Genomic DNA, 17018 nt, shown 5'->3' on the forward strand with positions numbered 1-17018 from the left:
TACTGGATATTGAGTAGTACCAGGGACCACTGCAAAATGACCAGCTTTAACCAAAGGTGTTAACCAAAGGTGTAAGAGAACCAGAAAATCACTCTGAAAATAGAAGACCACATAACCAAATTATAGACCTAGGAACTCAAAGGCTATTACACCCTGTCCATCAAACTATGATCTACAGAGCATCAGCTAACAAATACGCTGCCTTCTGTATGATGATTTATTATAATGTTCTGTTTATTTATGGGATGGACGTGCCACCCCTTCGTCATGAGCAATTAGAGCCAATCATGACATGGAAACCCAGGGGGATTATTGAGCCAAGAAAACAGCACCTGTGCTGAAATCTCCACTTGGATCTGCTAAAGGCATTTTCCAAAAGATCAGACATCAGGACAAAGCTCAGGAAGTTAAAGTTCCCATGGCAATATTTAACTCAACCACATTGCCCTCAGTGTATATGAGTATACCAGTGGCGGATTAACAAATTTGCTGCCCCTAGGCCCTCAGAAAATTGCCGCCCCCCGCTCACCTCTGCTCCCCCACAGCCAGCCTGGGAGAGACAAGGGAGAAGGGGAGTTGTGGCGCCCTCGGGGGATGGTGGAGGTGAGTTGGGGCGGGGAGCGGGTCCCTGCCCGCCCCCCAAGAGTTACTCCCCACACCCGCTGGCCCCAGCCCACCTCCGCTATCCCCTGAGCGCTGCTACTCGCTTCCCCCTCCCTCCCAGCACTTTTGCGTGGCAAGCCTGGGGAGGGAGGGGGGAAAGAGGGAAGCGCGGCATGCCTGGGGGAGGCAGCGGGCCGGGGATTTGGGGAAAGTGCGGAGCTGGGGAGGGGGCGCGAGCAAATTTGCCACCCTAGGCCTAGGCCTTGTTGGCCTAGGCAATAATATGCCGCAGAAGTATACCATGAACACAATACACAAGGACTGCAAACCATGGTGCATGTACACACTGTAGCTGAGGCCGTGTCTACAAATAATCTTGCATTGGTTTCATTAAACTGGTTTAGTTAAACTGATGCAAATCACTTCCTGGACACACTTATTTTGTTTTGAGAGTCCTACTTTGGTTTAGCTCCAGCCTGTTCCTACTCAACTTAAGCTAACCCGAAATAAGTGTCTGCACAGGATTTTGCACCAGTTTACATAAACCAGTTTAAAATCACTTCTTAAATTAAACTGGTTCAACTGTGTGTGTGTGTGTGTGTGTGTGTGTGTGTAATAGTCATCATCACAATACTTAGCTCTGATAATGCTTTTCATGGTCAGGATCATTATCTCTATTTTACATCTGGAGAAACTGAGGCACAGAGCACCAAAGTGACTTGTCCTAGGTCACCCCGCAGGCCTGGGCACTGAATCATGTAGATAAAGAGCTAATGCTGCCAAGAGGGACTTAACTTTTGAATTTCTTGAGAGGGGTGTGTGTGTGTGTGTGTGTGTGTGTGTGTGTGTGTGTTCAAATTATCCATGTTAATGCTGCATTAATATAAGGGTGGGGTTTTTTTGCATTTAATATACATGCTTATTTCAAACTTTCAGGTCCTTGTTCAAGACAACAGCTGATACCTGGCTCACCATGTAAGTAATACACACAGATACCCCCAAATTCTGACAATAACCACCCACCCAGGCACTTACGATCTTACTGACATGACCACGCAGTGTTAAAATATTTTTGTAAGGAAACAACCTTCAATTTCAAGCTTCCACAGAGTAATTGAAAACAAGCATAAGTTCAAGAGAAAAAAGATCTGATATACATTATTTTTATAAAATACCTTTTGTCGGCATCCTCTTAAAGCTCCGTATTTCCAAGAGCATGGAGATCTGGCAAACATCTGTAGCAGCTGAGTGATGGTTCCATCAGTGTCATGGCAGCAGCTCCAGTTTTGTGTGTGTGTGTGTGTGTGTATGGATATTGTTAATTCAGAGATTTCTAGGGTATCAAAGGGAGACACAATAAAACCCTCTCACACTAGAAAAGAGCTGGCACTTTATTAACATTTTGTAACTAATAAATACATTACTGACAGCCAATAAATTATGACAAACACTAACAATCTATTAACCAAATGGACAGTCACTCCCCGTACAAAATTACAGTTAATACAATTTGGGCCATTGAACATGCAAGAAAAAAGATTCAGCAAGGAATAGACAAAAGAAAAATCTTAGCAGACGTCAATGTTCCTTAAAAAAACAAAAGGCCAAGGCGCTGCTGTGGGGGAGGGGAGGCGGAGGGGAAGTTGGAGGACAATTATGGACCACAGTTGCCTGTGACTAGAAACAAACAGTGGTGATGTGTATGATTCTAAAAGCTGCTATTCCTCTATTTGGTTGGAGAGGAAAATGGAGAGGGAGAGGGAGGGTAAGGAAAATGGCAGCATTTACCTCAGTCGGGGGGGTGTTAGGAGAAAGGGCCTAGATTACAGAGGGAGGCACAGGCTGTAACGAATGAGGAATACATTAGATAAAGAACAAACTTTTCAATGCAGTAAATGGCCTGTCTTTAAACATCCTGATTTGTTTCCAGAATTAGCCTGTAAGGGGAGGCTTAAATGGCCAGATCTACATTAGTGTTTTGGGGGGGGGCATCTGTAAGGTTTGTTTTGCGGTGTCTCCAAACCCCCAGTTGTCCGCCCTATTTGCATCATCTACCCATGACAGTGCTGCATTGTGGGAATAAATCGGTGACTCTCCCATTGCCCTAAGGGCTGGGCACAACATTTGTGGGAGAGACCTGCGACAAATCAGGCCTGCCCTATGCAATGCAGGATCGATGTTGTCCTTGCCTTCGGTAGTCAGGAATCCTCTCAGCCCTACGTTACTGCCATAGAAGATGTGCTGTGGGGGACCGCCCTTGTCCCAGGTTAAAACGTAAAATGGACAGCAAGACCAGTGTGCTGAACAGTCGGTCAATACTGTCCAGTCAGCGTGGCACTGGAAATGCTGATTAGTCTGGTTACCAAGGCAGCAGTGAAAGTCTCATTGTCACCCCCTTGTGGGGGATTGTTGGCACAGCGTCACTTGTTAACATCACCTGTCAGTCAGGTGTTGGCCATAAACCTACTTTCTAGAGGCACTTGGAGGGTGGGAGGGGGAAATATGGCAGCAAACCTTCACCTTCCCTGATCACCACTCTCCTCCTCCTGTTTCCATGAGGTGGAATGGCTTTGAAATGCATTCACCCCTCCCCACTGCCACGTCCCCTTGGCTCTCTCACAATGTCATGCTGCCTAGTTCGGCTGTGGGACCTACAGAGCTAAGCCTCCATGACAGGCCCCCATCCCGTACACCTCCTCTCTGGTAGTCACATGAAGCAAGGAAGTCAGTAGCTTCTCTAACTCACTCCTTAGGTCCATGGAGTTGCATTGTCTATTCTTGTGCCTGTTTCTGACATCTCTCCTGGCAGGGAAGGGTGTGACGTACCTTCCCGCTACAGTCCTCTGACTCATCCTCTAAATGGGAGCTGCCCATCCTCCCCCTGAATCTCAAGGACATCAGATGGTTTTTGAGGTTCTTTCTTTGGAGGATTAACATGCAAGGCAAAGGGTAAAAGCACAACCCTTTCTTACTGCAGAGCTCACACTGCAGGGGCAGCTGGCTCAATGCAAACAATCAACCCTCCTGTCAGCATAAACTCCACTCAGCCTCCAAATCTGCACCCCTAGCATGTCTGATGGACATCTGCAAAGGCAGGTCTTGGGCATGCAAAATGGAGGTGTCACTATTAGAGGCCGTATCCCAGTGCTGAAGTTGGAGAAGCGACACAGCTGTGTCTCTAGAACATACTCAGGTACAATAGTGGCCATTTGTCTTTGGAGGCATACTACAGTGCCAGGCCCATTCTGTTCAGAGGATCATTTCATTGCTAATGTAAGTAATGGAAGTAAGACCATTGGCTTGTTGTGCCACTTTATATCCAGAGCCAGGACTTGAATCCAGCTCTCCCAACTCCCTATCCACTGGACCACATCTTCCAGTTATGGTACTACCACTCAGGATGCCATGGCTAAGGCTGTAAGATCTTTATTCCATTTTGAAACCCTGTTCCTAGTTGTTCTGAGGTACCCCAGACACTCTGTCTATTTTGGGGATAATATAATGCCTGTGATAAAACAAGTGCTAGGTAACTCCACACTTACAAGTAATTTTTTGGTCAGGAAAATCTGATCTATTTATTGATCTATTTTCACAAGTCACTTGGATGGAGCTAGGGTGATATTTCATAATGCTGCCTTGCCTGGGCCTCTGATGCTGGCTCCGCCTGTGACCCCACACTGAGAGGCATGGCCAGCACATTGCATATATCTGGGACTGCAGCCAGATCCTAGAGAAGAAAGAGCAGGCTATGATGCGTACAGTAGCCATGATGGCAGAGACAGCAAGGTGGCCAGTTCAGTGAGGAAGAATTCACAGTCCTTGTGGTATTGCTACACATCATTCCATTGTAGTTGCTGGAAGGCAGAAAATGATCCCCAGGGAAAGACAAGGAATTAACTTCTCCACTGCAGCCTCACAAGCCAGGTATGCACCTCCCATATCAGAGATGCGAGATCAGTCAGCACAACAGAATGCCCCCACAGAACAGACTCTGGAGTGTGGAGGAGTGCACCGGCACAGGAGCGGTTAGATACCATATATCCTAGTTCAATAGGGCTCTCATTGTAATGAGGCCACTATAAGGTCGAGCATAACAGAAAGGCTCACTTCTGCTATTTGAACCATGTATTCCTGATTCAGTGGACCCCTCTGGGTAAAAATAAAACCAAACTAAGAGGGAGGATCATAGACCCTCCTAAGCAAGCATGTTCTTCTGCCACTCTCAAGACCGCTTGCTGTGCCAGTAGCTCACTGTTCTACAGGGACTACTGCTTTCAGACTGGATCCTATCAGTGACTATCTGGGCTCTGGTCAGATTCAGACTCCTGGTTCTCCTACATCAATATGTTTTCTCTGTGGGTCTCCTGTATGACAGAATGGGGTGTAAAGGTTTTGTTTTCTGTGGCTTGTCCTAACAACCCAAAGGCCAAACATGCATCTAAATCAGTATTTAAGCAGTGGAAAGAGGCAGCTTCCATTAGTGCTTAGTACAAAGAAAGGAGCAGACTGACATGCCCTGTGGTGGCCGATACATCTGAACAGCTGCTGTCTCCACTACTGCTGGTGTCCAAAGTCTGAGCTACAGCAAGGGACAAAGGGGAAATGCATCTTGAATGCCCACAAGGACAGAACGCCTGGACCAGAAGGGGGAAAAGCTGGCTGGCTATTCTAGGGCACTGTGTTCCTGAAGGCAGTTGCAAACAAATATCATCCAATGTAGGATTGCAACAGAATCCTTCACTGTGTCCCTGTCCTGAGGTACTGCTGCAGGGAGATAAAGGAGCCTGGGTCGAGATGAACACATTTAACTTCTGCTGCGACAGATCTAGTCTAGAGCTGTGTTACATTTCACTGTTATGAATCATAAACTACTTGCTCATCTGGGATAGATCCCTTGCCATGTCATTCACTGCATTTGAGATTTGCACAATCCCACCAGTAATTTGAAATCCAAGTTATAGTAGCGCTTGCATTGGGCACCAGACAGCCCCTTTAATCTAGAACTGGTCCTAATGAAAAGACTTCAGTGTCTTTCTTCTAGTTCAGTAATGTGGAGCTGGCTAAGTTTGTGAAGAACCTGGGTGACAAAATATCACTGCCCAGGAAGCGGCAATGAATAGCTTTGCCTGACTTGGCTGCAGTTTGCACACGTTCACCATGCTTTTCCGTGCGAGTGAAAGGTCCCTCTAGTGAGTTCTCGGATTGCTGGCTTGAATACAGAATTGTCTCTCTTCAGAATCACATTCACACCGCAATATCTTATGTGGGTCACTGACAGGCCTGCATCTGCCAACATCCATGATATCCTATAATGTCTGCAGCTCAGAAACCATAACTTACAACAGGACAGTATTCCCCTCTGATTGTTCCTGATGGAAAATGAAATGGGGGGCATATGCATGGCCAGCTCTTTTGTTCAACCTGGACCTTTTGTATTTCCCTTCCTCAGCTATAGTGGGCTGCTCGGGAACCCTGCCGTGTGTGTGGTGTGGTTACTGCAGAGGTGGTGCACAAGTAAAATGGGCTTGAGTGTGTGACCAGACTGGAAGGAACTTGCCTAAGGGTTTGATCCTGAGAGGTGCTGAGCAACCACTCTTCCATGGGCATCAGACCTCTCAGTATCACCTTTTCAACAAGCATGTTATATTTATTCCCCCCGTAAACATGTCTCGAATTCTTGGTCACACTGCTAAAGATTCACCTGCCTGGCACAGATGAAATTGTGGTCTCATGTATTGCACTATTTTTACCCAATCAACCTCATTAATAACCAATCCTGCTTCCTTTGAAGTCAATGGCAAAACTCTCATTGACTTCAACGGAGGCAAGATCAGCCCCTTAGTGTGCATCTGTGAGCCACAATATCTTTGGCATATATCACAGGATATTGCTGCTTGTGTGGTTTGTTCAACAGAGGCCCTTGGTTACTGACTGTGGAATTCTCATGATTTCTGGTAAGTACTCCAATTTAGCTCTTTTGAGGTAGCATCCTGCAGTCTTCCCAGGGGCAGAACTGGTCAGAGAACTGCATTTGAACTGACTATATCACTGGGTTCAGTGATGCTGGCAAGCCTTTGTTAAAGGTGGAGGTTGACATGCTCACCTTGTGATGCAAGTAAGTGGTGTGTGTGTGTGTGTGTGTGAGAGAGAGAGAATCAATCCTGTGATTCATCTAGATGCTGAGATACAGGACAGTTTATACTATCAACAAGAATTGTGGATGAGATCTGTCATCAACAGACAAGTGGCAGATGCAGTGGGAAAACTGGGGGGTCAAGAATCAATACCTGATTACGGATCCGACAGACCAGCCTCCTGCCTTCACCCCTCCACATAAGACGTGCATCATAGTGCACCACATCAGAACCTCATATAGATGCTGCAGTTACCTACTACACAACTGGAAAATGAAAGGCAGCCTGATATAACAAAAGGCAGCTTCCATGGAGAAGCCATTCAAACCATGGAAAATCTAGTGAACTGCTGCCCTCTCAGATCCTTTTCTGGAGGGACAACCTGGATTCATTCCATGTCATCGGAAGTCATAGAGTGGAGGACAAATTTGAAAGATGAAAGAAGATGAAGGGGTAGGATTTTCAAATGCCCTCAGTGCTGGCCTCTCTCCGCTCCTATTGAAGTCAATTAGTGTCTTACCCAACAGAAATAGGCCAAAACACAATGCTTTTGAAAACAACACTCAAAATCTCTCATTCTAAGCAAAATAGCCTTTCAGTTTGGCAGATGATTGAGAACCAATTACAATAATACATTCTTTCACTGGACGCAACCTTCATACACAGCAACTATTCAACTATTACAGTTGGCTGTGGATTATTTAGTTATAAATTAAAAAAGCCACGTATTGTTTAAGATAAAATACCATGCAGACTCCCATCATTAATAACTCTAAATTAATCCTCTACGACAGATTGGTAGTTGCTCTTGCCCCCACTGGAGTCAGGGCGAACTGATTCTCCTCCCATTTACACTGATCTAAAGCAGCAATACCTGTGCCTTGAGACTCATAGGCAGACTTGGAGCAGCCAGCAGCATTCCATATGCACCATCAGTGCCAAATCCTGAGCATAAAGTGGTGTGACTTTGTGTTAATGCCCTAATCTTGCAGAGATCTGGCCTTCCTCCTATTGCTCAGTCTATTCAAAAGCAGCGTTGCATGCTCTTTGGCCATCATAGCAGGTGTTTTAGGCCATCCTGACAACATCATGCTCTCAAACTGTCTATCAATGCACAAACGGATGCATGACCTGACCCTACCTGGCGCCACCCATGGGGTTGCCTGAGAGGTGCTTGGATTCGCAAAATTGCACCAGATCTGGGAACTTCACTACACAATGCCTGGTGCAATGCCATCATTCATGGTCACTCTGGCTGGTGCAATTGTCCTCTGTAGAGCACATGTGTTGATGAAGAGGTCTGTTGAAATCATTTCAAACATCAAGAGTTAAACTAATGCAAAATTAGGGGAAGTCAAAGAGGGGTTTTGCCACAGACTGCAATGGCAACAGGAAGAGAAGGCTTACATGTCACTTCCTTGTAACTTTGCAGGAAAGTGTAACTACTATGTAATTACAGGTTTAATTAAGTAAAGTGTGTGTGTTAGCCAAGAAGTTGTTCTACTTAGGCTCTGTAATACAGAATGTAATTTTCAGGTTAAATCCCATAATAACTTTGAAGACAATAACCAAATAATTACACCCTTAGAACTTAGCTTGTAATTACGCAGCACGTGGCCAGTATGTAATTATTGAGTTATTACATGGGTATTTGTGTCATGTAAAACAAAATTGTAATGACTGACCATACAGCACAACCCTCCATCCCATCCCTACACTGGCCACTCCACTGTCATGGAACAGCTATGTGATATGGCTTGGGCAAAACTCGGCTGTCATACATAAGTGGACACAGCTCCACTGAAGTCCAGAGGCACAACAAGGTTTAATTTGGCTCTGTGTACAAATGCTCCTGGGGATGCTGAGTAGCCTGTGAGGTGAGTCCCAGACAAACAAATGGGAAAGCCTATATGCAAAAGAAGGCAGCATACTGTTGGGATGTCCTGTCTCTTTAAATGTTTGAGCACTGCCCAGTGCAAAGCCTCAGTTTCATGTTAGATTCAGTTTTGCTGGAAAATAAATAAAGAGAGCACAGCAGATGGCTGTGTTTCTGTCTGCTCCCTTTGTGTCTACAGCTCTCTCTTTCTCTGCTACCTCTAAATGTAGCTATGGCATGAGCTGGTCCAAAGAGGGATGGGACAAAATGCAGCAAAGGAAGAGTTAGAAGTTTGCCCAATATTCAAACAGAGAGATCAGTTTGATGGGGGATCAGTTTCTCCAAGGGAGGTTGTGGAAGACTGACCAGCTGATTGAACAAAGCGCTAGAGCAGAAATTGTAGGGAACAATCCTGCATTGGCAGGTGGAAGGATTAGATTACCCAACAGATCTTTTACTTGATTCTAGACTAGGCTTCTCAGGCTGTACTGAGGTGTGACTTCTGCCTGTTAAAATGTTTAATATCTAGTATGTACATTTCCAGTGCCATTTTATTATTACTCCTACTATCCGAGGCCCCAACTGTGCCATCTTTACCCATGGTGAGTAGTACCTTACTACATGAGTAGTCCCACTGAAATCAATGGGATTGTGTGCATAATAAGTTACTACGCATTGAGTAAGAGTGCCACAAGTAAGCCCTGAGTAAGTATTTGTGTGTCTACATTCAAATCCTCGCTCTAACATAGTGTTCTTTTGTCTATAATGAAACCACGATGGCTTTAATCCAAGTACATAGACTGTTGCATTTTCATGGAGAAACATATCATAGAATCATAGTAGTGTAGGACTGGAAGGAACCTCAATAGGTCGTCTAGTCCAGTCCCCTGCACTCAAGGCAGGACTAATAACATGTAATAACTATGTGCTACAACGTCATGACAGTTAACTGCACATGCAGCTGGATATAGAAACATGGGCATAAATCAGCATAGCTCTATTGATTTCAGTGGATCGATGCTGACTCCCCCCAGAGGAGGAATTGAACACTGTACTGAAGGCATGGCAAGGCAAGGACCTCAGGTATATTTTTGCTGATTGCCAATGCAACTCCTGCTGCGTGATGTCTTCACAGGGGTTAGTGATATGGTGCTGGGGACTTAAGTCATTCAAAATATATAGAGCTTTCAAAATACGCTAGCAGAATAAAAAAGCCTCTGTGGCCACTTTCCATACTAGCATTCAAGAGCAGGGAGGTATACAGTTAGCTGATTTTCACTAGTTATTAGATGTCAAGGCATCCCTCCCTGCCCCAACAAAATATTGTTGTGATTTCAAGTACTAATGTAAAGTACATGCTACACTGTGTGTGTGTATGTGTGTGTGTGTGTGTGTGTGTGTGTGATAAATAACAATAACTCTGGGGACTGTAAGGGATTTGAAGGCAGGTGGATGCAGCCTTAGTGCAAGGACTGCTTTATTGTGTGACAAGAGGGTTTTAGTAAGGGTGGGGACTATATCTCACTATTTTAGTTATACTAAGTTCCTGCAATTATAACTGTTGCTTAAGAAAAAGAATAAGCATCGGGCAAAAGGTTGGCTGCTCAAGGCAACCCCCCCAGAAAAGAACTGGGAGGAATGACAGAGTCTATTGGTGAGTAATGCCTTGGGACAGATTTTGGAGGCAAAGTTTATATAAGACCATCTCATAGAAATCATAGTAGTATTTAGTCCTTTCATCTTCCAAGTGCTGTGCAAACATTTATTAGTGAATCCTTGCAACTCTTCTGTGTGGCAGATAAGGATTAGAGCCAATTTAAATTTGAGAGGCTGAGGCAGACAGGTTAAGTGATTAGCCCAGAGACACAGAGGGAGCTGTGGGAACAGAACATTCCTGAGCTCAACCTACTTGGACTCTACCATGTTTGTGTTTAAATGCATTATTACGACACTTAGGAAGCTATTATGTTTATAATAGTTTAGTCCAAGTTAATTTAAATCCAACTATTTACTTTACCCTGATGTATTTTACACTGGAAACCCCATACAGTATCCGCAATTCTATACAAAGGGAAGAAAAGTCTAAGAGAACATGCATGGCTAAAAAGGATCTGATATCCAGTCAACATAGAAACCATGAAAGATGCTTCCTGGCTGGCCCTCTGAGGTGGTTTTGAAGAGGATCAGATGCCCAAAGGAGACTGACTCCCTTTAGGGCATTGTGTATTAAATTAATTCTCCCTTCACTTGCTGTCTTCCCCATCAGATCCATCTTTGTTTTGTTATGCAAAGCTGTGGGAAGTACCCAGCTTGGGTCTAATTTTCACAGTGCATTTGTGCATGCTTAATAGTGAGCCTCCTTTAGGTACAAATGATCTGACTGGTCAGTGCAAAATGAGATTTGATACACCTGCACGTGACTCATTAGGTCTCCAGCCATACAAGTATGCAAATTTTCATATTGTGTATGCATTCATCCATGTGTGTGTGCAAAGCAGAATTGCATAGGTACAAATATGAGAGTGAAATGGGACCACATTGGGTCAATTGTTTCTTGAGGTAGGCTGTTGGGTGGTGTATTTTTTTCTACCCCAATTTGCTCTGGTTTTAAATCTCTATATTCAAACGGATTTTTAAAAGTGTTCATTACAGACTCCTGTATTAACCAGGGCGAAATCCGGCAGTCTTTATTGACAACTTTCTCAAGCAAAATCTCCCATGAAGTTCATTGGAAATTTTGCCTGAATGAATTCTGAGTCAGGACCACAGGATTCAGCCCCTGGAGATCAATCCATGCTGATTACATGACACACACATCATTTGCTATACTGTGTAAAACAAACAAACAAACACTACAGGAGAGATTTGTCTGATCCAGAACACTGTATTTGAAACCCCCTGAATCTTTGAAGAGGTTTGGATCTGGATCTAATTCCAGAGTTCCATGGCCTGACACTCCTGTGACATGCATGTCACAGTGTCACTTACAGCAGCATAAAATGCGTGCAAAATGCTATCAGTTAGATTGGCCACAACTGACACTCACCCCGCACAGGTGTAATTGACTACACAAGGTGCAGGGCAGTGGAGAATCAGGCCCTATGCCTCAGAGCCATCTTGAATAAGAACACAGATTCATTACTGTACTTACTAAACCGGATAATACTCTACCCCAGCAATGAAAAATAAAAAGGCCCCAAATTGTATGTGCTACTGAGCAGCTGATTCTGTTAAACTTCAATGAAGGCTAAAGTTTTTTTCTGCCAGCTGTAATGAGATAAAGTCTTTGGTGTCCTATGCTGTGTATGTTCGGCATTTCACTTTATGCTAAATAGTTTTTTATATATAGGCACGTGTGCGTACGCCCCAGTATCTATCTACACATTTTTAGGTAAATGGATGTTATTTCATAGTTCTGTTCTTTAAATTATATGCATCTCCTTCACATTAGTCATCAGCACCAGTGTGTAGCACTATGTACTGAGTGTCATATTCAGATTTTTGGCCCAGATTTTAGAAATCAGTGCAAATTTGCCCAAGGGCAAATCCCTGCCATCCTCATCTGCCAAATCACCTCTTAAAAACCAGAGAGCTGTGGTGGTCTTTCTGGACCATGTAGGCTTATTTCCTGGCAGTACTTTCCTCAAGAATTGAAATGAGAGAGGGTGTTTCAATTTACCGGGGGGAGGAGCACTGGAAAATGACTAAATTGGTAACACTGCATGTAATTAGTTGACCACTGAGAGGGGATGGAGGAGTTGGGGGTGGGTGTAGGAAAATCCCTGCTTCCTGGGCCCCAAAAGCCTTCCATTGGAAGAGGGGCCCCCAGATTCCCATTGTATGTCATCTTGAACAGGAAGGCAAGGAACTGAGCTCATGAGTTAGCTTTCATTTTCTGTAGATGTTGCCAAATTTTAATTTTCCCTTGTCCAACCTCACTGAAATCAGTCGCGTACAGCCAAGAAGCTAGCATGGCCCATTTGTTTTGGTGGTCTTAACTTGTCACTTCTGGCTCTAAACTCTATGAAGCTTCCCTGGAGTTGATCTGTTTTCCACATTGCCCACTAGCTGACTATGGCCCTGAACCTGCACCCACTTGCTTAAGTCTACTTCTCTGAGTAGTTCCATTGATTTCACAGGGATATGTTAGGCCCCGATCCTGCAAAGGCTTTCACAAGAATCTCCGTGAGTCTTCCAAGTGAGGTTCAAAAGCTGGCACAGGAATACTAAACACACTGGTTGACTCTTCATGAATGCTGCCCCCTGGGGAGCTATTTTGAGTTTCAGGGCTGAATGTGGGGAGAAAGAAGGCTATTCCTCTTCGGCAGGGATGAGCCAGGACAACATTACAGTACAATGGAACTGCTCCTGCTGCTAGTGCAGATACCTGCCCTGCAGGCAGTTGAGGGCTGACCATAAAATGACAGATATTATTTAACAATTTAGCACTATTTGATTATCATTTGTACAGCTATAGACTAGTGGAAGCTCTGATATAATTGTATAGGGTAACTGATACCCTGCTTTTATAAGAAGGTGATGCCCTGGTAACTTAATGCAGCCGGAGGACACTATCAGGATAAACTACTGGTGCAGTTTTAGTCTCACAGATATCCTATGCGCACCCTTTTGTTCACCTGGAAGATCTAAATCTTCCCAGATTGTGAATCTTCTCCGGCCCTGCCAGTATCACTCTTCTCCTCATCCCTGCCTTCCTGCCAACTCAACTAGATCCATCTCCTTTCTCCCAACGTTACGTTTCTGTTCCCAACACCAGCTCCTTCCTCCCCGACCATCCCCTCCTGCCATACTTGTTTCTTCCACTAACTCCTGCATCCTGAACCCCAACAGTACCCTACTTACTATGTTGTGCAGGTCAGTCAGGCCTGGCATTATCTTTTATGGGCCTGGGAACACAAGCTGTATGAAAATCCAGATCTTATCGGTGTTGGAGATACTCCAGAGTGTCCTAGGGAAATCTCAGGCCGCACGAGATAAGGGCACAACATTCGTGCCAGGACCCACAGAAAGAATGCTAGACCTCCCAAGACTTTTGCATTCATATGTGTCTCCCTGCTGTGGCATTTATATAGTGCTAAACATTATGGTGTGTAACTGTAAGCATACTATATTATGACTGTCTCCAAAGGCAGGAAATGTTTGGATCCGGTAGAGAAACCGGCGTTTGGAGCTTGTGAAGTAGTACAGGTTTGATCTGGTTCTTGCTATTTAAGGAACTAGTTTGTCCCTTTGTAGTTAGTATAAATGGAGAGGAAAAAGAATATTTTTAAAAACGTGAAGAATATTTTGATAGTATCCTGTTCAGCCAATCATCAGCAATCTCTGTATAGAGACCAGTGTGATCTTGCTAGACTGTAACCCAGTCCAGAGATTTCCTGGGACAGGTCACATAGATGAGGATCATGGGCAGGCCTATGAGTACACATGTAAAATAAAGTAATGAGTTAAGGGTCAGCATGGTCCTCCCTGCTCTCTCCTGTGAGCCCATATGCCTGGCCTAAGAGCAGTGGGTCCCAGCAGGTGCCCTCCTCACAGAGCCACCATTAGGGCTTCCAGGAGGTCTTCTGGGGCAGAGCTTGAAAACTTGCCCCCCAGAAGCCTCAAGCCACTGCCATCACCTCAGCTGTATAACATCAGCAGACCCCCCCCCCCCGCACTACAGCACCCCAGCAACTCCAACAAGCTGTGGAAATATCACTCCCCCATCTGCTTTCCCCTCAGTGGTCCCAGTCTTTGTTTTCCTGATCATCACCAGTGCCCTTCCCTTCCCCTCCACTCCTGCAAGCCCGTCTTCTCCGCATCCTTCACTTTGCCCCCTGCCTCTCCTTCTCTCCATCCTCTCCTGCTCTCACATTCCCTTCCTGCTCCATCACGCTGGTCGCATCAGCTCCCTACTCCCATTTCCCTAAGAAAACTGCATTAGTGTATCAACAACCCATAGCATCATCTATGTGGTTAAAACTTGACACTGAAAAGGGATCTTTAAAAACGTCTGCATGCGCCTGTACACATCCATGTATAGAGGTGTCTGACATGAGCCCCACACAGAATCCCAGAGCTGAACACTACTGATCTGTGGGACAATTTGGATTCATATCAAATGTTGTGGCTGGCCGTTAACTCTACCATGGACCAAACTCAATCCTGGGACCTGAACACCCCTGCATCCAAAATTACCTCCTTTGGCCCATCACCAATTTCAGTCCTGTCAGCTACCAGCAGTTACAGCATTCTAGTATCATATCAATCTTTGTTGTCCCACGCCATGGTGTGTGACTATTTGATCCCTCACCATTTAAACTGAAAGAACCAATCAAAGTGAGGTGTCCACTAACCAACTGGGAAAAGCAATAGAGAATGCTTTTCTGAGGAACTGCTAGGTACCCCACAAGCAGCTGCAAATTACTTTTCTAATTTAAGGCCTATCATTAAGGAAAATTGAAAGATGTTCCACAAAAATCTAGTATTGCTTTTCCTGGGGACACTGGTAAGCAACAGCACAAGTGAACTGCATGTTTCTGGTATTGTTGAAGAAGCTAAGTATTTAGGACCCTAATTTTAACAGCATTTAGGCACCTAAAGATGCAGCTAGGTGCTTAATGTGATTTTCAAAAGCATGCACGTGCCTAACTCCAATGAAGTGGGATGAAAATCCCTCTAGAAGCCTATCAGCATCTTTAAAAATCTGGCCCTAAGTTACTTTTGAAAATGGGACATAGGCCCCTAAGTCACTTAGGTGCTTTTGAAAACGTTGCCGTAAATCTCCACCACAGCTATAGGTGAATGTTTTTGCTGTTAAATACAAAGAGAATGTTTGCGTGCGTGTGAACATAAAGCAGGTAAACTCTGATTTTCTGAACACTTAATAGCTACATTTGTGTTCGTCAAAGCTGGTATCTGGTCCTGACTTCAAAATCCTCTAGAAATCTGAAATTTGCTTTTGTGAAACTTTATGAAGATTTTGGGTGTCCCCCGAGACCTTTGTAAAATATGGGTTCTCCTGCATTGTGTGTGTGCGCGCACACACATGCACACACACTCTCAATGCACAAAGCAGGCTGATTTCCCCCGCACCCCCCGTGCGCGCACACACACACACACGTACTCATGCCTAGCCTTAGAAAACCTGGTGTCCCAAAAGAGACTGAATTATGGCATCCCCCTATGGGGCCAGAGACGGGAAGCATACTTCTGGTTGTGGGCCACAGTCTCTGGTCTGCTCCGTACACTTCATACTGCTCACGTATGGCAAAGTGGACGGATTTAATTCTGAAATGTCCCTTTGAAAAGGGAAACTTCCTGCTGATGCAAACCTGGCACAGATGGGTTTGCTAGCCACCTTCCCCCGCACCCGCATAGGAGAGGGGAGAGGGCATGGTGGGGCACGCCTTCTCCATGCTAATCTTCTGCTGGCCTAAAACCCCTCAGGGCCCTTAAGCCAACGGCATAAGTTGGGGCCAGGCTGGCACTGCATCAGGGAGTCTTAACTAGCTCCTAGAGAACCCTGCATTTAACAGAGCTTGGATGCAGGCGGAAATTGATCCCAATGTCTCCTGCGCCTTGGTCACCTCTGAGGGACCTTTTAAAGTGCCCCTTGATGCCTGCCAGTCTGATACCCACACACTCTCTCTCTCTCTCCCTTTTGAGGAATGACTCCATCCACATCCATACTCCTTTAGGTATACTAGGAAATGTACACTACTCAAAACCTTTGTGCAGGACAATTCTTGCCACTAATGTCTAGGTCCATGAGTGTTGTTAACGTGAATGTCCAGAAACTGTCCACTTATAGGACAGTAGCTTTGTACTATCAAGCAAAGAGAACAAGGTTAGACTTAGAGTAACAAATGGGTTATTGAAAACATGCTAGAGAAATATTTTCAATATTAATTTTGAAAGCATGAGGTAAAACTGTTATTGGCAACAAAGGCCTTTAGACAATGCTTAGTAGCTTCTGTTACTGTGTCTTTCTTAGTAAAAGACACCAGCAAACCTCAGTTGGTCTGTTTTAGTTGTTCAAACATTTGCCCTTCCCCCCCCAGCAAAATTTCAGAACTCCACTTAAACTGATCTTTTCAGCTTTGGGATAGAAACTGGAGCCAGAATGTGCCTCCAAAGTCAATACTGTGCATCTGGAGCTTCCAAAAAGAAAGAAAGAAAAAAGAAAAATAATGAGAATTAAAAATATCCCTCAAGTTTACAAAGAAACTGTTACTTTGATGCCAAATATTTTTAAGGCTTTGAAAAATTAACTTTTGTTTTTTAAAACGAGCCTTTTTTGGTACTTGAAATACATTTTTAGTGACTCTATTAGTCTGCACTATGGTATCATGAACACTGGCTGCCAATCCTAAAACTGAATCATGGAAAGAGACATATAGGGG

General features: G+C 44.6%; 1 protein-coding gene and 1 long non-coding RNA gene across 3 annotated transcripts in view; one reads left to right on the forward strand and one right to left on the reverse strand.

Annotated features, from left to right (window-relative positions):
- GNAO1 (G protein subunit alpha o1) overlaps window positions 1–17018 on the reverse strand; it is a 301610-nt gene that overhangs the window by 26407 nt on the left and 258185 nt on the right. The window lies entirely within an intron of this gene.
- On the forward strand, window positions 940–11465 carry LOC115660354. The gene is made up of 3 exons (XR_004002807.1): window positions 940–951; window positions 2176–2180; window positions 7540–11465. It is a non-coding gene; the product is annotated as an uncharacterized LOC115660354 (long non-coding RNA).

The sequence above is a fragment of the Gopherus evgoodei genome, chromosome 12, assembly GCF_007399415.2.
Source record: "Gopherus evgoodei ecotype Sinaloan lineage chromosome 12, rGopEvg1_v1.p, whole genome shotgun sequence".
In the NCBI taxonomy this organism is placed as follows: Eukaryota; Metazoa; Chordata; order Testudines; family Testudinidae; genus Gopherus; species Gopherus evgoodei.